Source organism: Heptranchias perlo, chromosome 21 (assembly GCF_035084215.1).
Source record: "Heptranchias perlo isolate sHepPer1 chromosome 21, sHepPer1.hap1, whole genome shotgun sequence".
NCBI lineage: Eukaryota > Metazoa > Chordata > Chondrichthyes > Hexanchiformes > Hexanchidae > Heptranchias > Heptranchias perlo.
Genome location: NC_090345.1, coordinates 30017190 through 30038898, shown reverse-complemented (window position 1 = coordinate 30038898; position 21709 = coordinate 30017190). Strand labels below are relative to the sequence as shown.

Genomic DNA, 21709 nt, shown 5'->3' with positions numbered 1-21709 from the left:
CCTGAATATAACAATGGATGAGGCGCTGCAGTTGTTTGGATTTACCATAAGCAAGAGAAAAAGTGAACTGCTGGCCCTCTCAAATGAAATGACTAACAACCTAATAAGATGCTGTGGCAAAAGTAAGGTGTTCTATCCATGTTAGGTTATCTCTCGGTTTCTGTATTGCCGAGCACAATACAGGCACAGGATTACGGTATTGCTAGCTTTTTTTTCTGCAATTTGGATAAAATTTACATTACAATATCTCTATTTTATTTGCACCTCAGAGCAAGCCAGAGACATGTAAAGTTCAGGAAACCCTTTGTCTGTGTGGTTTCATTGTTGCCATTGTAACATCTAATAGTAATGTTTTGATTATGTTAAAAGATCTAAATGGCCAAGCTATTCTACTGACCCACAGAGGGTCCAAGTTTGGTACACAAGCAAGGTTGCTTGCTTATTTTGGATGACAGCCAGAAGGCCCTAGAGCTATCGACCATTACAGCTGCTGCAGACATGAGAGGCCTGCAGCAGCAATTGGATTTCTGACCAGGAATCTGGGTACTGGCCCCTATGAGGAGTGGGCCTGTGCTTGGGAAATGTCAGGGCAATGTTAATGACCTGAATCTGGAGACTTAGATGGATTCAGATAATGTCAGACATTCGGGGCCAAACTGGAATACATTTACCTCCACTGGCTAATATTAGCAAAAAATATAAATTGGGTATTGTGTGGTTAATCCAAACAACATTGCGCTGGACTATTTGAAGAACCATTAATTTTCTTAATGGAAAATTAATTAAACATATTTTTTCTTTTCACTGGAAGCTTCACAGATCAAGAAACAAAAACAAGTGTTTGTGTAATTTTCGTTATCAGAATTAGCGAAAGCTTTGTGCTTTCATATGACATCCCTTTGCTGCTATCTTAAAACAGTGTTAATATTAAGGCACAAGGTTTTTAATTAATACAAATAAAAAGCAAATTATTGCCAAGTGTTGGAAATTTGTGACATAAAGAGAAAAATCTGCAAATACAGTAGGTCAGTCAACATCTGTGGAAAGAACAGATAGTCAATGAAGGGCATGAGCCCTAAACATTGACTATCTATTCTCCACACAGATGCTGACTGGCCTGTTGTATGTTTCCAGCTTTTTCTCTTTTTGTTTCAGGTTTTAGTTAGACAGATTTTTATTTTGTGAAGAGGCTAGTTTAATTGTACAATTTATTTAAAATAATCCAACTTTAATAGGTCCCTAAATTGGTATTTTGCTACATCAGCAATGCCTAAGCAACTAGTTATTGAACTATTCAATTTATCACCTTGAAAAGTGGGGGTAGTATCACAGCACTCAGAGCTGTTAATTAATGGCCTTCTAACATCTTCTGCAGCATTTTGCACTGCGTTCATAAAGTCTGACAAGTCACTGTGTTCGCTGGAGATCATTGTACTCATATAGCCCAGTCCCTTCTCCACCTGCACAAAATATTCATCATTCTTACTAGATTGGCCTCAAATTCTCATTAAAAGTGAACACGATGATCAGTCATAGTCATCGAAAGCCATATTACAAAAGCGAATTTGACATTTCACATTTCAAGGCAAACTCTAATAAGGAGACAATTTGTGTTCTGTACTTCATTCCCATCTTTCTTTTCTTCTCCACTCCCCGATCTGCACTAATCATATAAATGATAGGCAACTATCATGTTTCTGCCATTGAGTATTGATGTTGCTTACCATTGTTGTTACTACCTGTATCTTGCCTGCTACTGTATATTTCAGGCCTCAAACTTAATTTGTCCTTTATTGATCGGATTTGTTATATCCGAAGAAACACTCTAATTGCTGTGGAAATAACTAACTACTTTTATTCCAAACCCGCTAGAGTGTTCCCATCACAGAACAACAAAGGAATACAAGAGAAGTGTAATTGCTCCAATGTGCTGACTCCCATCAGGGGCCGTCTAGCGTTCAGTTAACAATATGTAAGTACTGTACATGTCAAACACTAGCATAAAATGCAACAATTTTCTAATAATTCTGAAGTGCCATACTATCTCCACACAACAATTCCAACCTCAAAATCTTATCAAGTGCAATATACAGACACATTTCATTCTTAATTCCAAATGTTTGATGACAAAGTAAATTAAAATTATCAATGAATTATATTAAAGTTATAAATAAATAGCCATCTTTGGGCTTCATTTTCTAAACTCTCCATCCTGCAAGTCAAGATGTTAAAGACAATGGGATAATTTTGGAAGTAGCGACTTCAAGTAATTACATGAATGTGTTCTGTGAATTTTACAATAGCTTGTGCCAATATCATTTACACAAAGGTTTGCAAAAACTTTTTTTTGTCTTAACAACTTACATGCCGTTTCATAATCTAGAGTTACCATTCTGGCATTTTCTTTCTAAAGCAGTTTGTTCATAAATAATAAATGCACAATATATGTCCATAAATATGCATGTTCTAATTACCTTAATTCATTTGCATTTGGATTGTAAAAGACGTCTTACGAGCAAATTTCAATAACATTAAACCACATTTCCAAATATAATTAAAGCTCAGACAACATAAATTTATTTCTTGTCACATATATGTTGTTAGAAGTTTTGATTTGGACCAGCATGATCTGATAGATTCCAAAAGACTACCGTTATCCAGTCCATGATAGCATAACAATATTTTTCAGAAAAAAACAATGATAGTTTGCATTGTTTCCATGTCCAAAGTCCATTTGTGAAAAAAATACAATTGAAATATTTTGAAAAATATAGGCACTAAAATTTCATAAAAATATGTGTAGTCCAACAAATTATCGATATCAACTATATACATTAAAAACATTGCTTATTCTGTGCATCTCTGTCACACGTGAGGCATTATATTTTGCCATCATATCTCCAGTGTTACACTTTCATTCATACAAATTTTTATGTCACCTTTGCAAGAGATTGGCTCAAATTCTGTACAACTAAAAAGCTACAAAACACACAAATCAAATGTAAAGAAAGTGCATAGATAAACCTCCAATGTGAAACTGCTTAGGAAACATTGGGGGTAATTTTAAACCCCAAGAATGGGTGGGTTGGGGGCGGGTGGGAGTTGAAAATAGTTGTTTTTTTGGGTCGCAACTGCAAAATGTTCAGACTTTGCATTCCCAGTGGGAAGCCTGTACTTTTACGCACCGACGTTAAACCCGGAAATAAAGCCGGGTTGCGGTCACGACCCAAAAAACAACAATTTTCAACTCCCACCTGCCCCAACCCACCCGTTCTTGGGGTTTAAAATCACCCCCAATAAATCAACATAAACAGTCAGTGAAAGCTACCAATAAAAGAAAGAAATAGTGAGCCAATGAAATTGTGGCAAATGCTTTTTGACTATCCTCTCAGTCTCCATCTTGCTTTCTTCACTAAGTTGAGCACTTATACAAATAAGGTCTGTCACATAATAATGACATGAACAAAATTTGCAAGAAAAAGACTACCTATACAATTGTATTTTCTATGGTTAAAATATCTGTAACGTTTCTTGTCAAAGTTCTGAGCCTATGTGAAACATTTCAGCTGGAATTCACTCAAATCCCCAGGCCCATCACTCCCAGCTGAGAAGACTCGAGCTAGCAGGCTACACCTCTAAGTTCACACCTGCATGTACAACTTTAGTATTTTCTTTTGACTGATAAGGGCATTGGTCATTCACAGAACATGTCAGGACCTGCTGTTTGTAAGCTCCAACCGCCAATAGCAAATTAGTGGGAACAAAAACCCCCAACAAAACAATTTGATTTGTATAAAGCAGCCACACACAGCAACACATGACTTCTTCATCTTTTTCTGAGATAATTTCCTTTGATTAAGATTATCTTCAAAAGATTCTGAAAATATATCTCAGGGTGACCTCCTCATTGTTCAGCGTCATTCTGAAGCCATCAGGAGCAGGCCAGAAACTTCATGGTAGGTCAGCAGCAAACTGCCACGCAAGACAAACTGGGGATTGTGATTCCACGTCTAGTTTTACACTGAGCGTTAGATATTTCTATGTCCTGAGGAGAATAGCTAAGTACATAGTTACTGTAAATCTTTTGTTTTCTCTTGATTTCTGTTAATTTATTTGTTTCCTGTTCAATAAACCTGTTTAGCCTACACCACTGTCTAATAGAGTGTGTATTGTTTCATCCTTCTAAAGTTGAGAAAACCACTTGGTCACATGCAACAAATCCAGCAAGCTGAAATACATTGCCACGGTTTGTCTGTTCGACACCTGGGCTTGTTACAATTATTTAGATGTTGGGTAAGTAAAGGGCACACTGATTTGTAGGGAGTGAAGGCTCACTTATGGGAGTGGTCTGTGATGTTGAACCCAAGGAAAATTCCGAGTGTAAAAAACACAAAAAATATAACAATACGAGGAATAAAGTTGATGATAATAGCACAGTCTGGGAGAAAGTTCAATAGTAAGGAACAATGTGTGAAGCTTCATACCAGTGTTTTGTGTAGCCTTTGAATTGAAATAGAATGTTGAGGTGCAACTTTGTGATCCTGGAATACATATGGAGGATTGGCTTAAGTTCTAGCAGGTCTTGTGGTACTGATCCAATCATGATATTACATACATAGCATAACCACATCTCCCAGTGTTGTGAAGGGTGAACTTGAGCATAAAGTAAGCCCTCCTCATCCAGTTCATTGGTACAAATGAGCTCGGACAGTACCGAGTCCAGGAGCAACTTTCACTGCAGTCTGTCAAACTGGCTAGAATATTCCATCAGGGGGCAGAGGCATGCTTTGTAAAACACTGAAGTTTCCAAGGAAGACAGATAGGCTTTAGCCTACTTGAGGATTTCCCCTCTTCTATCAGCTTTTCCAGACATGCTCACTGTCTATTTACTGTAACATAGTTCAGATGTGATCAGCAAGCCAAGATGTTGATCGTTTACAAATGAACAGAGCCTGGCACCTCTATAAACTATTCCATGCTTATGGTTTCTGAAAAATGGATACAATTCCTCCTTTTGATAAATTTACTGAAAAAGTTGCATTGAAACAGAATGAAAAAATCCTGTTTTGTACTCGTGCAGACTTTTTGCTAAAATTATTGACAGCAATAATTTCACCCACAATGTGAATTACTGATCCTGACCAGATCGCCAGGGAACAGAGAGCTGGCAGTTCCCAACAAAGGAGGAAAAATACAATAGCCAAGTTACTATTTCACAATATTCTGCATCAATTTCTTGCTTTGAGATGATAACTGCTCAAGAGATTAATTTCTTTTGTCAATGAATGTCCTGATAATGCATATTTTGCAAGTCTACTTCTAATTCAAAGTTGCTTAATTCAAATGATCTGAATGTTTATAGCATTAAATTCACACTTTGTTGTTATTTGTGTTGCATAATTTAAATTATTGGATAAATCAATTTTCTAGCACAAAAGATGACATTGAATTATCAGGAGTACATTGTATACCAGTCACGTGTAATGTTACATATTTGAGCTCACACTAAGGGTTGTGTCTCAGTTCAAGCTGTTGTAAGTCTTATCCAGTAGTATAGATCAATTTTAGGTCAGCGTTGTAAATTAAAAATCGTAAACTTTCATACACCTTGGAGCAAGGGTCACACAGCAATATACATAGAGCCTCACAATCAGGTCACTTACCTGCTTTGTCAGCTAGGGAATAGTGTATACAGGGAAGACTTAAAGGTCATGATACTTACCCCAACATGAAAAATTATAATGTTAAGTTCGGCAGGACCTCCACTTTTTCATCCTGCCCGCACCCTCCCCACCTCCCTACAAATATTGGGGCCAAAGAGAGGGAAGCATGCATGCTGGTTTTGACAACTCCAGTTTCCATACAATCTGGTTTCAACAATTTACAGCGTAGATTATTCAAGAGTGTTACATAGGTATACAGACTGGTATATGGCATGTGGCACCCAAGGATTATATGTGTCTGGGTATATGGTAAATATGAATAATATACATATATAGGGATTGTAGAGATACTTGGTAGTAGGCAATTTGTTTATTCTGGCTCGAACTGGCAATGACAGGCACATGGAAGACACCCAAAATAGGGATAAATCCAATAGCGAATTCAGGAGAAACTTCTTCACCCAGAGAATGGTTGGAATGTAGAACACGCTATCACAAGGAGTAATTGAGGCGAATAGAATAGATGCATTTAAAGGGAAGCTAGGTAAACACATGAGGGAGAAAGGAATAGAAGGATATGCTGATAGGGCAAGATGAAGTAGGGAGGGAGGAGGCTCGTGTGCAGCATATACACCGGCATGACCTGTTGGGCCGAATGGCCTGTTTCTGTGCTGTACATTCCATGTAATTCTATGTAAAATCTGTTCCACCTGGAATAATATGCACCCTGCTGTATTTCTGGATTCAGGGCATTTACATGGGCCAGATGTTCCTCACACTCAGGCCGGTACTCCTCACATCATCTCTTCCCTGGATGGGAGGGAAGAAAATCAGTTGCGGCTGCAGGCCTGAGAGGTTGCAGCTGTGCGAATGGCAGCCAGGATTGGCATCTTCTGGCTGTGGTCCAAAATCAGAAGCCAAATGGCCTCCGGTGCTGATCCCAGTCCCTGGGTCTGGTTGTCTTTGTTGCTTGACCGGCTTCTGATCCTCTGATTGAAGAGGAGTTAGGCACAGGGCCCAAGGCCCACTACCTTCAGCATTGGGGAGTGGAAAATGAGGCAACTGCCTCATTGTTATGTCAACCAAGCCTTAGCGGCAAGCTTTGGAATTCCCATGGCAACATAAAGGGAATGGAGACCAGCAGTGATAGGTTTCTTTCTGTTCTTTGCACCCAGGCATTAAGTGTGCCCTGGATACAAAGCACAAGAAAATTGGCCCTAGCATGTCTTGCATAGAGTTTGTGTCGAGTGTTAATTTCTCTTTGAAGCAATCCTCTCAATGAGATACAAGCCTCCATTTTCTGTTTGGGCCTAAGCATGACCAGCGGTACAGTGGTCCCACTTATCCAACCCTTAGTGTGCTGACCCTACACATATTTCTGGAGTCAGCTTCATTTAAATTATGTGAGCAAGGGGAGGTTGTCTGCAACAGCTTAAAGGTGCAAGCATCATGATTTGTCAAATTTAGAAGACAGCAAGTTCTACCCACAACCCGTGTCTGGAAGGAGTGGAGAAGGCAGACAACACTCATTTCTTTGACAGGGCCATAGAAATTCTCTTGGGAGGAAGTGAGGCAGAAGGAGGAGCCCCCTTTGGTAGTGAGTGCAAAAGGCTGCCAAGAAGAGCAGCCCAGGGAAATAGGAGGAGGTGAGCATCAGTGCCAATGCAATGAAAAATATCCTGCATATCTAGAGGCAATACAGTAAGAGGTTTATCAAGTCATCTAAGATAGGAGAAAGTACCATTACATTTCATTAATGCAGTTCACTAAGTATGTGTGGCACTTACATTTACCTCCCACTCACACTGTCTTAAAGTACTTTCAATGCTTACCATGCATGCCCAACTCCCATCCTTCACCTCAAATGTTCCTTTGCTCACAACTTTGCGTGCATTCAGCCGAAAAGATTACGACCACCTAATGTAGATGGATGGTGCATGTATATGTCGTGACAGCCACTATGTCTTGCATGCTGACACTTGAGTATACCTGTATGTCATCATGACAATGGGAACTTCTCACTTCTTATACTTTGGTTTCAGGAAAGTCAGCCCATAATAAAAGGGAAAGAACTGGCACAAAGGTCTCAGCAGGAAACAGTTAACCCCATAGGAGGTGGCACCTTTACTGTCATTATCTCAATGCCTGGCATATTTGCTCTTCTGAGGACCTCAGTGTCCGTAATCTTGCCACCATCGAATTTTCACGCAACCTAGAAAAAGTGATTGCGTTTTCTGATGTTCTAAGTTATAACTTTGGTCTTGTAGATATTAAGTGTTATTGCCAGTTTGATGCCCCTTTAATCCCATAAACTCACATTGCAGTCTGCAGAAGAGCAAATGCGCCAGGCCTTGAGACAATGATAGTAAAGGTGCAGCTAAGGTGGGCTGGTCACAGTCTGAATGCCTGATACTAAACTACCTAAAAAGATATTCTATGGTGAGCTGAAGCTTGGTAGACACTCTTGTGTGGTCAGTTCAAAAGATATAAGGATTGCATAAAGACCAATCTAAAAAAAAAGTGGCATCTCAACAGACACATGGGCGCATGATGCTGGTGATAGGAAAAAAGTGGCAAAAGATAATACATGATGGCTTGAAGCAAGTTGTATCCAGTTAGCTGAAGAAAAGAGGGCCCAAAGGAAATCAAGAAAAGATCAGCCCTTAGGTCAATCTGACATCCGATGTCCTGTATGTAGGAAAACATTCCTCATGAAAATCGGACTTTACAGTCATACAAGAACTCATAACTTATATTATTAGAGATGAATAATAGGCTGTCATCATTGACAACAATGGACAAATTATCAGTATGGGCTGCATACCATCTGGGCTTGGTTATCTTGTTACATTTTGTTCCATTACTTTTTTTAGTGCACTGGTTTTTAAATATTGATCTCCAGTTGTGACTCTTGAGATACTCATCAGACATTTCTGCAATCCCACTTTCACCTTCCTCTGTAAAATTAAGTATCTCTGCTATTCCTTCACTCTCAAGTGCTCTTCACCTCTAAGTGTTCTCATCACTATTTGACTATTCTTCAACTTCTTATGTGCTTATAAAAGCCTATAGTATTTTTCATTATGTTGATTGCGAGTCTTTTCTCATAATCCCTCTTGGACCTTCCTAATCTCTCTTTTAGCTTCCCTTCGCCAATCGTTTATTTAGGTTTAAGGTGGGAGAATTTATCCATTCCAAAGCATTTGGTTAGGTGAGATGACTCTTTATTCTTTCCTTATGTGCCTTTGCTCATTTCTTGGGATTATAATAAAGGAATGTAGCATGGTTGTATGTCACTGTTAGTCTCGAGTGGCAAGGAAGTGTTAGGGATTCTCATCAGGCCATGGTGGGCTTTGTTACAATTGTCACTGGTTTGGTCATAAGGGTTTAAATTTTAGTTTGATAGTTGCATTAGTCCTGAAAGGGGGCCCATATTTTTAGGAATTATTCTTTGTTCAAACTAAGAGAACACCTCACTCATTTATATTTGGTTGTCTGCCATTTTTACTTTACCCAGTCTGCTTGTGCTAGGAACATTGGTTGACACATTATGGTATACATCAACAACAGCATAGCTGCTTTGTTCTTAAGTCAAGGGGAGCTCTGTCATGAATTCTGGAAGATCACTCACATTTATTTGATTTGACAATAACTCCTGTGAGGTTCAGACATTGCGGTTGTACCCTCATACATGTCTAGAAAATCTCAAGGATACCTCGACTCCTCCAAAGCACCTGTAGGATCTGTTTAGGGTTGTAGGACTCCATTTGTAATGTTAGGCTTGGGTTTTGAGGTAGAAACATACATCTCACCAGATTCAGATTGCAATCCCTTCCAATAGGTGTAATTCCAGAGTGGTGGAGACACTAGTGCTTGCTATGTAAGTTATGATGTCAGCTGTGGTAATTCTCTCCCCTCTGAGCCAGAAGGTTGTGGGTTCAAGTCCCACTCCAGGGACTTGAGCACAAAATCTAGGCTGACACTTCAGTGCAGGTGAGATATAAAACCGAAGCCCCGTCTGCCCTCTCAGGTGCACGTAAAAGATCCCATGGCACTATTTCAAAGAAGAGCATGGGAATATTTATCCCTCAACCAACATCACTAAAACATCTCATTGCTGTTTGTGTGACTTTGCTGTGTGCAAATTGGCTGCCGCGTTTCCTATTACAACAATGACTACAATTCAAAAGTACTTAATTGGCTGTGAAGCTCTTTGGGACGTCCCGAGGTTGTGAAAGGTGCTACATAAATGCAAGTCTTTCTTTCTTCAAAGTGGCCCTGGATAGGGAGGAGACAGGCTTTTTGTTTCATCCCTATTCATTTGTGGTGCTGTATTCTTAGCAGCTCAGATGTATAATGGGTTGTTTGGTAGCATTGGCAATCCTTTGTGTTTGGGTAGCTTCTAGCAGATGAGGCATATTTGGAGCGTCTTGAGTACATAATTTGCCATTTGAGCATGTTGAATGTTTTGAGTCGGTTGTTGATTGCAAGTATAAGGAATTCATAGCAGTCTGATGAGGAGGTATTCTTCAACTCAGAACCAGTTTTGTGAAACTATAGCTTAACTTCAATATCTGTTACTTCTAACAATTTTTTACATCAATAAGCAATCTATTTTCTGATGGTCAGGTTCTTAATTTACACTGATGATACCAAACTTAATATTAAATTGGTGAAGCTGACTTAATATGATTTATATCATTGGAAGAGAGCTGTTGTGGCTTTGGCAGTGAACCCAGAGTGACAACTCAAATAAAGCATTAGACTAAAACAATAAAAACTGTTCCATCAGTATGCTTCTGTGGAAAATGACCCATGATAGCCATTATCTCCATAAAGCAGGATATTAAATTAATGCTGAAAATCATCACAATGCTGGGGAAATATTCCAGACAGGCTTTAGGTCCCAAAGTTCTATTAAAAGGGGAAATGTACCAGTCATGTTTAAAAATGTATACATGAAAACAAATTAAACTTACAGAAATCCAATCTGTAGCTTTAGTTCAGAATTCAATATGTAATCATTGAAATGAAGAAAAGTATTTATTCAAAATGTTGGTTTCCCTTATTTTGTCATTCATTCAAAACATCTTAATTAACTGCTGTCAATGGTAGATGTCTTCACGGAGTAGAATCTGTGCTGTTAGAAAGTATGGAATGCGGGGCATTAGGGCTCCAATGCATTTGACGTGGAGTTATTGGACGCAGGTTCGCAGCTTTGCTATATTATGAGCTTGTGATCTCAGGCTTGCCAGCATAAAGAAGCACTGGACAAAGGCCAAACAATTGGGAGAGAGGAAGGAAAAATCAACATGAGAGACATCCCAATTTGTTTTTATGCATCTCCTAACAGGAAATTATGGAACAGCAATCATTTGGGTGGTGAGTAAATTGCCTTTCTGTCCCCTGACCAGGGATAACTGAGGGAAAATGATGGAAGAGGAGAAAAATCAAGAATAATAAATGGGTAAATAAACAAGAAAAAAGGTAAATTAATGACCTTGGATTGTGTTCCTTCAAATTTGCCTTCCAATTGTATCCCCTTTAAATGATGTGCAAAAATTGAGATACAAATGGAAGCACAATTCAAACAAATAATTTTTTTTTCTATTACATGCGAAAGCTAGAAATTCTGACTCATTTTGGGTGCAGAATCAGTGTTATCTGTGTGGGGAAGGAGAGGAATTTGGGGCAGAACCTGTTTTTTTGCCTTTCTGATCAGTTTCCTAATCTCCAAAGGGTGGTTCTTTCTGCCTGTCCCTCTTCATTCTGACGTCACATTTGTAGACAGGTCTGGTGGGAAGTTGATCACGCCAGGAAAGTGCACTTGCCATACAACAGCTGTAAGTGGACCCCATAACACCGTCCCCCAACAGAAATTGATCTCAGAGAGATTGATTGCTGTCAGGGAAGCAGCACATCATTAAAGGTGCAGCCAGTAGCAAACATTGTTCTATATGAGCCACTTAGACCAGACTGGCATCCTTGCCCCTCCCACCTTCGATGGAATGGCAAGAGGCTTCTGTTGGGCAATTGCCCCAGTAACACGTGAATGGTGAATGACAAGGGCACCCTCCTGGGTTATCTAAATGACCCCATCCCTGGGATTTGGGATGAGCTCGAGGCTAGGTCAGATGGAAGAGCAGGAGTCCTGTCCCATTGCACTTTTGGCAGCATAGCAGGGCTCCCAAAATTTCTAGACCAAGCTGTTTCTAGATGGAGCTATGAATTTCTTGGCTGCATGTAGTGGTGGTATGGGGGTGAATGCCGTAAGCAGTAAGAATCATTAACTATCATCATTTTAACCACTAACAACTACTAACACTGATAAAGTAAAAACTTCTTAATATTGCTCACTCTCTTAATAAACACAAATATTTTTGAGTCAACAAAATCCATGTTCAACTTCATCCATCTCCCTTTCTAAGCTGATTTGCTTTTCATTTCCATAGGACTTCTTAAACTTTTTATCCATTTATATATATATGTGTATATATTCTGATAGGTCATGCAAATAAAATTTCTTGTAGACTAAAAGGAGTAACCATTCAAAGTGAAAAGAAGCAAAATGATTGGAAATTATGCTGTATTCATTTTGAACACCAGTTTATGCTTAATACATAGAATTTACAGCACAGAAACAGGCCATACTGCCCAACTGGTCTGTGCCGGTGTTTATGCTCCAGACGAGCCTCCTCCCACCCTACTTCATCTTATTCTATCTGCATATCCTTCTATTCCTTTCTCGCTCATGTTCTTATTTAGCTTCCCCTTAAAGGCAATTCAAAATGCACCATAGGGCCAATACCATTCTCGCAAAATCAAATAGAATGGGTATCTTACCACCTGCTAGTCATTGGAAATGGATAAAAGAAATGAACCAAGATCGATGTTCATAGGTCCAGAAAGTATATGGAAGGCAATTCTGGAAGAAGACCTGAGGGGCACTGAAATGATTGAGAGAATCAAAGGCTCCCTGGTTCAATAATCGCTATAGATGCCTCTGCCAATAATTGACCTTCACTTAGCAAGGAAAAATATCCATGCTGTGTTTGCACAGCAATCCCCCTCCATCCCTTATAACAAGAGAAACAGAATTTTTTTTCTACATTAAGACGGAAATAATCTGCTACATGAACACGTTTAAAATAAACTTGAAAAACTTTCACCTATTCCGAGACAATGGGTAGATCTTGACTTTGTGCGAGTGTAAAACAGGTGATACTGAACTGCCAGTTGTTTTACGTCTTGATTTCAATAAAAATTGGGAGAGATGTAAAATGGGCTGTAGACTCACTATCACCCGTTTTACACTATCGCACAAAGTCAAGATTTACCCCAATAATTCAATGCAGAGGTTATGCTAAAGGAACAAAAATTTGGACTGACATATTGGCCTGATATTTCTGGGGAGGTGGGCTGCCGATTTGCTATCACCTGTTCGGGATGCGGGAGCTGCCAGATCCAGCAAGTAGGTGCTTTTCCAGCACTAATTGTGCGCCAGGAGGAGCAGAAGTGCTTCCCTCTGGCCCCTTAAGCAAACTTTCTGCCGTGATCTCTCCCTCTTTGCGATCGGCCAAACCCCCCACCCCTCCATGATCTTCAGACCCCAACGATCTTCAGAAGCCCTGCCATCTTCAGACACCCCCCCACGTGATCTTCAGACCCTCACCATCTCTTACCTCCTCCTCCTCCTCCTCCCCTCTCTCGTTCGTTCGCTCTCTCTCTCTCTCCCTCCCTCCCCCCATCAAATGATCTCTTTCTCCCCCCTCCCCCCGATCTCTCTCTCCCTCCCTCCCACCTCGTTGCTGGGCTCTGAGCTGCCCCCATCATCCTCTCGATTGTCAGGGACCGGCTGCTGCCTTGTACCACAGGCTTGCCTGCCAGGCAGCTGGCCAGCCTTCAATCTGGCCGGCAGCTGGGTGGGAAACGGATTAAAATTTCTAACACCGCCTTTCCGGTATTTCTGGGTTTCCCACTGACATGCACCCCTGCTACCCCCGCATCCCTGTAAACTTCCGGGCCAAAATGATTGAATTAATGAGATGCTTGCTACTGAAGTTTAATGTAGTTTAAAAGCAAACAAAGAAGTTCTTTCCATTTCTATTAATTCTGAAATGTAATATTACACAACATTTTGGATACGATCAGAGCTTCCATCTGTCTAAACCATGTGATTTAAAATTCTCCTCCCCCATCCCATTCTAATTAATCCCCAGAAACTAAAACCCAACATGTTGCCTCAACCCCTTCACCTGCATTCCTCCCATCGACAGCAGTTACATCAAGGACGCACTCCTACCGCATGCACACGCAGCCAGAATGTACAATGGCTTCAATGAGAATTGAATTTAAAAAACCTCTTTCGTATTTTTACAGGATAGTTATACAACACATTTTGTACCAGTGCAAAGTGCTTTCTACTTCATATCAATACAAAATGAGTATTAGAACTCCAGTGCAAAGTTGCTGAAATCACATTTAAGCAGACAAAGTAAAAACCCTTGAGAAAGTATTCTCACTTTAGCTTTACATCAGGTGCACTGCAACTGGAATGAGCAAAGTGAACTTTAAGATGTTCCCAGGTATATGCACAAAGTTCACTTACTCTTAGTCAGAGAATGATGCGGAGCCTGGGGTATAACACCAGGCTCGCAGTTCCACTTCACTCTAAGCAGGTACTAGTATAAAATTAATGCCTGTAGAATAACTGTGCCATCAAACTATAATTTTTATTGAACCCAGAAATTACATGCTACAGAACATCCCAATAAGATAAATATTGAAATACTTATTTTGCTTATTGTGACAGCTTCTTTTGCTTTTGCTACGGGTGCCAGTTAATTATTTTAATGAAATGGCATCTCTGATAAGTCAGATAAAACTGATGCAAACTTTGCAGGAATCCAATGTGCTGTATCAGCAACAACCTTGACTTCCTTTCCCTGTCTATCAAATATTTAGTGAATCAGATATGAATTAAGTCAAAGGAATGAAGATACAAGGGCATACATGATTCAAACTTCATCTCAGATCAAACACAGTTCTTTTTCCAAAATTTTCATTGTAACTAGTTCATATGCACCCTTTTTCTTAAATTGGCATCATAAGTACCAATCTCCATGGTACTTTAGAAGTTTAATATTTATTCTTCCTTCCTAATTTTTATAGGAAGGAAATTGGGGGTGGGGGAGGGTGTGTGGAGAGTGCTTCTTCCACTTGTCGCCCCATCTTGATGTCATCACTTTTAAGCGGCCCTGGCAGTCACCTAAGATGAGCACAGGGCTCATTTCAAGTGGAATTAAGGCTCCCACATTCATTTCTGGCCAGTATCGGTAAATTAGTTTGGCTTAGTCAGAGCTTGCGATGCACAAATTCCAAGTGGCATTTTCAAGTCTTGGGCAGCCTGACTAGTGGTCCTTAAAGAAACCGCTGGTGGCCGCTCAAAAAAGGCCCAAAAAAACTTGAAAACTTTTGCATTTAGTGGAGTCGGAAGAAGCAAGAGTGCTCCCCCTCTCTCCACAAAACAACTGCACACCTCCCTCCCCTCCCGACTTATTTCTGAGCCTCGGCACGGGTCGGAATTGGTAAGGCCTTGAAAGGCGAGCTCCATCGGTACCCATATGATTGGTGCCCACAGCTTGCCTAAATTATTCTGAGGAGGCCCAAGAACAAATTTACTTTAGTCCTTGGCCCTCTCCATTCCAAAGTGTGCCACCGAATTGCGCTCGGTTTGGGGCACTGAGGAATTCAGGCCTCTCTGTATTTCATTCCCCTACAGCAACTCTATAACCAAACCACATGCAAACAGTGATTTGCTTTCAAACTGTAAATGTAAACAAAAGGGCAGCGTAGCCTGGATTTTCCAATTGGTTATGCCCAATTTTTTGGCATAAATTGGACGGAGCCAATCCCTGGCGTTCTTTTATGCTCGTTAGAACTCAAAATAAAATAAACATCTAAAAATAAATTCCGTGATTTTGAGATGAAAGGGTTAGATACATTTTTTAATCAGTCACTGATTTTGCTTTTAGCACCAATCTGAGAAAGGCTTTAAGGCACAATACATACTTTGAAATTCCTTTATTACAGTTTCGAATAACGAATTATGGCTTGTGAGTACAAACAATGAGATCCAACCTTTCCCTATTCCGCTCTGAGCATGAAATCACATGGCAAGCATTCCAACGGGGTATTATTTATAAATATTTCGTGAATAAGATATTTTAAACCAATAACAATTTTATTTTCACTCATAGGGTTGTTGAAAAATCTATAAATATAATGAAGTAGAGAAAGGAAGTTGGAGAGAGAATTGAAAGAAAAGAGTCCTGGAAGAGAATCAAGCTGCAGCCAAGTACGAGATTTTTGCATTACTTAGAGTATTTGTGTACAATAATGCAGCATCTTATTTCAAACATTTAATTAGTCGTTTCAGAGATGACACTATTCCCCTGAGTGGCTGTTGGACTGCTAAGGCAGCCAACCGCCTCATCTGCACCTAAAAACGGGGTGGCAACAGGACCAAAAGCACTTGGGAAACGGAAATGCTGACTTACCGCTTGTTGTCTGTCCATTCCCATTTTCGGGCAGTCCTCAATTTAAGCAACCAGAACTCCTGCCAGGAAGGGGCGGGGGGAGTCCTTGTGAACAAAGTCAAATGAGGGTCAAGTGAGGTAGCCACAACCCCCAACGCCATTTTCCTCTCTGCCGTGTTACTGCCTCTAGTTTCTGATCCCACTCACAAACCATGGGCGGTACAAGTTGGAAGCTGGGCATTTCCATCGGCATTTAAAGGCATCCTCAGCTGCTCTCGGGTAAAATGTTGGTATGTTTTAAGAGATATTTTGCTTGCATTATGTTGCATTTTTGGGCTACTTAGTCCACATCAAAGTGCTTAAGGGACTTTTTTTTAACATTGAGATCCTTCTGGCACTTTCACTCTGGCGGCAGAAGGAGGAGCAGCAGCAGCAGCAGCAGGAGGATGAGGAAGGAATGAACTGAGCTGCAGAGTGAGCACTTCTGTGAGGAGGAGTGCATAAAGAGCCTGTGCTTCACAGCGAGGCTGTCACAAAATTGTGTCACCTCCTGCAGCAAGACCCACAAACAACTGCCACAGTTAGCATAGCTTTGCCGGTCCAGTCAAGGTCACTGTAGCCCTGAACTTATAAGAATATAAGAACATAAGAAATAGGAGCAGGAGTAGGCTATACGGCCTCTCGGCTTGCTCCGCCATTCAATAAGATCAGGGCTGATCTTCTACCTCAACTCCACTTTCCTGCCCTATCCCCATATCTCTGGCTTCCCTTAGAGTCCAAAAATCTATCAATTTCAATCTTGAATATACTCAACGACTGAGCATCCAAAGCCCTCTGGGGTAGAGAATTCCAAAGATTCACAACTCTCTCAGTGAAGAAATTTTTCCTCATCTCGGTCCTAAATGGCCAACTCCTTATCTTGAGACCCACCACCACCTTCTCAAGGACAATTAGGGATGGGCAATAAATGCTGGCCTTGCCAGCGACATCCACATCCCATGAACGAATGAAAAAAAGACTATGACCCCTAGTTCTAGACTCTCCAGCCAGGAGAAACAGCCTCTCAGCATCTACCCTGTCAAGCTCTCTAAGAATTTTATATGTTTCAATGAGATCATCTCTCATTCTTCTAAACTCCAGAGAATATAGGCCCAATCTTTCCTCACAGGACAACCCTCTCAACTCAGGAATCAATCTAGTGAACCTTCGTTGCACCCCCTCTAAGGCAAGTTTATCCGTCCTTAGGTAAGGAGACCAAAACTGTACACAGTACTCCAGGTGTGGTCTCAACAGAGCCCTATATAATTGCAGCAAGACATCCTTACTCTTACACTCCAACCCCCTTGCAATAAAGGCTAACATAATATTTGCCTTCTTAATTGCTTGCTGTACCTGCATGTTAACTCTCTGTGTTTTGTATACAAGGACTCTCCTGAACATTTACCTGACGAAGGAGGAAGCCTCCGAAAGCTTGTGAATTTAAAATAAAATTGCTGGACTATAACTTGGTGTTGTAAAATTGTTTACAATCTCCAAATACCAACAGTTCTTAGTCTCTCACCTTATAAAAAATATTCTGCTTTTCTATTCTTCCTACCAAAGTGGATAATTTCACATTTCCCCATGTTATATGCCATTCTGCCACCTTCTCGTCCACTCAATTAACCTGTCTATATCCCTTTGCAGACTCTGTGTCCTCCTCACAGCTTACTTGCCCACCTAGCTTTATATCGTCAGCAAACTTGGATACATTACACTTGGTCCCTTCATCTAAGTCATTGATATAGATTGTAAACAGCTGAGCACTGATCCTTGCAGCACCCCACTAGTTACAACCTGCCAACCTGAAAATGACCTGTTTATTCCTACTCTCTGTTTTCTGTCTATTAACCAATCCTCAATCCATGCTAATATATTACCCCCAATCCCATGAGCCTTAATCTTGTGTAACAACCTCGGTGGCACCTTATCGAATGCCTTTTGAAAATCCAAATATACTACATCCACTGGTTCTCCCTGTTCCACGCTCTAGTTCCACCCTCACAAAACTCTAATTGATTTGTCAAACATGATTTCCCTTTCATAAAACCATAATTAAACTAATCTTAATTATTTTAAGTTCCTCACTCTCATTAGACCCTTGGTTCCCCACTATTGCCAATACGATTTTTTTGCCTTCTACTGTGAAGACAGATACAAAATATTTGTTTAACATCTCTGCCATTTTCTTACTCCCCATTATAATTTCTTCTGTCTCTGCCTCTAGGTTTACTTTTGCTAATCTCTTCCTTTTTTACATACCGTAGAAGCTCTTACAATCTGTTTTTATATTTCTGGCTAGTTTACTCTCATATTCAATTTTCTCCCTCTTAATCAATTTCTTGGTCATCCTTTGCTGATTTCTAAAGCCCTCCCAATCCTCAGGCTTACTATTCTTTTTGGCAACATTGTAAGCATCTTCTTTTAATCTAATACTATCTTTAACTTCTCCAGTTAGCCACGGTTGGATCACTTATCCCGTGGCGTTTTTATTCCTCAAGGGAATGTATATTCATTGAGAATTATTAATTATTTCTTTAGAAGTTCATCATTGCTTATCTACCATCATATCTTTTAATCTAATTTCCCAATCTACCGTAGCCAACTTGCCCCTCATACCTACTTAATTGGCTTTGTTTAAATTCACGACCCTAGTTTCAGACTTAACTGCATCACTCTCAAACTCAATATGAAATTCTATCATATTATGATCAATCTGCCCTAGAGGATCCTTAATTATAAGATTATTAACCCCGTATCATTACACAATACTAGATCTAAAATAGCCTGTTCCCTAGTTGATTCCTCAACATATTGTTCTAGAAAACTGTCTTGAATGCGTTCCATGAACTCGTCCTCCTAACTAATTTTGCCAATTTGATCTGCCCAGTCTATATGAAGATTAAAGACCCCCTTGATTATTGCATTACCCTTGTGACATACTCCTGTAATTTCCTGATTTCTACTCTGTCCAACACTATAACTACTGTTAGGGGGCCGATAAACTACTCCCACCAGTATTTTCTGCCCCTTGTTATTTCTTAGCTCCACCCATACTGATTCTACATCCTGATTTTCTGAGCTAAGATCCTTTCTCACTACTGTCTTTATCTCATCCTTTATTATCAGGGCTATCCCTCACCCCCCCCCCCCCACCTCCTTTTCCATTTTGCCTATCTTTTCTAAAAGTCAAAACTCTGGGATATTTAGTTCACAACCTTTGTCACCTTGCAACCACATCTCAGTAATGGCTACTGGATCAAACCTATTTATCACTATTTGTGCCATTAATTCATCTATCTTATTACTAGTGCTTCATGCATTCAGATATAGCGCCTTTAATTTTAACTTTTTACTATTTTTCCCTGATGTGACCTTAGTCACTAATGCCCTGTTACCTTTGTTAAACTCTCTGTCCCTTCCTGACACACTCTGCTTGTTTTTACCCAAATTGCTACTCTGCTCTACAGCCTTGACTTTTCTCTTTAGACTTATATATTTACCCTTACCTGAACCCTCTTTGCCTCCAGCTCCTTCCAGGCTGCCACAGGGAATATCAGCAACATTACTCAGTCTGCAGTTCATGCTTGCATTAAGCAGCTGGCTGATGCCACGCTAGCTAAAGCTGACACTTTCATCACTTTCCACATGAACAACCTAAAGCAGCAAGATAGATCTCTGAGGTTCCCACAGTTTGCAGGGTTCCCCCAAGTCCGGGATGTATTTGAATGCACTCATGTCACCCTGCGGACCTCTTCACACGACCTCACTGCCTTCAGGGATCCGCTCCATTAACGTGCAACTAGTGTTCGATCACCAGCGGTGCATTGTGCAGGTGTGTGCCTGATTACGTGGGAACTGCCGTGATGCTTTTATACTGCACCAATCCTTCATCCACTCACTCATTACCCCTGCACAACCATTGAGAGGCTTCTGCTCGAGGACAAGGGCTATCCCCTGCACACATGGCTCATGACGCCTCTCAGGAACCCACACTCGGCAGGAAAAGTGCACTGCAGTCAGATCCATGATTCAGTCAGAGCCCTCGTTGCGCAGACCATTGGAGTCCACAAGCAATGATTCCAATATCTGGGTAGGTCTGGTCGCTTTCTGCAATACAGCCAACAAAGTGTGACCTGTATGGTGTGTTGTATGCTGCATAACCTTACTCTGAAATGGGAACCACACATAGTGCCACCATTGGACGAGGACCTTTAGCAAATTGAGGGAGAGGACACTGATGACATGGAGGTTGGTGAGGAAGTAGAAGGTCTCAAACAGTTGCCTGCAGCCAGAGCTCATCAGCAGTTGCTCATTTGAAGAGCACTTCAGTTAAACAATCCCTGCTTCCCTTCATTAACAGTCATGTCCAACATCTGTCTTATGCCTTTCATCCTGAAATAAACTTATCCACCCAAAGACCAACATTGATATTCATGTCAACTAACAGTGCAGGGTCACCGGTACTACAGGAACACTATCTGCACGCAAAAATTTGATAGTCATTTATCATTTTACTGGCTTACACTAATGCCTACAAACTAATTGTCACCCTGGTGTGAGCCCCTAATGCCTGTCTTAAGAGCTCTCTTGCCTAGTCTAATGCTCTTACAAGGTGCTCCCCTGTTTCTGCAGCATGGGAGGTGAAAAGCTGCCGTAGCTCATTCAGGGGCTCATGTGTTGCTTGTGGTCGGCGACCTTTAGGAGCTCAGGCCTGCGTGGGCTTGGATGCAGACTGAAGCAACTCGGTGCCTGCCAGGGCAGTTTGGCTCAGCTGGCTTTCTGGCACCAGGGTGGGCATTGTTTGATGACGGTCACCGGAGACCAGATGTGCTGTCATCCTGAGAGATGACAACATGTTCCATTCCCTTTGCCAGACTGCCCCTGATATATCGGCCTGTGGCTCAGCGCTCCCAATGATCTGCAGGATAGCAGAGTGCAGCTGACTGAAGCCCCTATGCATTTGATCTCTCAGTCTGTGCAAGTCTGAGGTGTTGGTTGAGCTCAGAGTACTCATGGCCCCAGTATGAGTATGCCTGAGAGATGCTATTATTGGAGCCACTGACGCTTGCAGAGAGGGCCGAGCTGCAGCATCCAATGAGGTGACCATCTGCTCCATGGTTGAATGCCATGTGCCAAAACCCCACGCAAATTGGTACTGGACTCCTATATACTCTCCAACATGTAGAAGAAGCTCTCTGGCAGGCAGTCCAATGCATTGAGTAATTACTGGTGCACAGATAGCATCTTTCTTTGAATGGCTCGGCCCCTAAAGTCTCCACCTCTGTCCTCTTTGGTGTCAGTGTTTGTATAGAGGCAGGATTTCCTCTTGTTCTCTTTACTCTCCCTTCTGTTATATGTCAGCTTTTCCTGCAAGAAGAGTGGAAGTGGGTTACATTGGGCTCTGTGGAAGGGTTTTCAAGATATATGAGGCAGCTTAGCAAAGTGTGCACAATGAAAGGAAGCAGC

At 40.9% G+C, this 21709-nt stretch overlaps 1 long non-coding RNA gene across 1 annotated transcript in view; it reads left to right on the top strand.

The window, feature by feature from the left end:
• Nucleotides 1-21709, top strand: part of LOC137340099 (uncharacterized) — a 32868-nt gene that overhangs the window by 2412 nt on the left and 8747 nt on the right. The window contains exon 2 of the long non-coding RNA XR_010966704.1: nt 15923-16020. This is a non-coding gene — a long non-coding RNA (uncharacterized lncRNA). The remainder of the gene's footprint in view (nt 1-15922; nt 16021-21709) is intronic.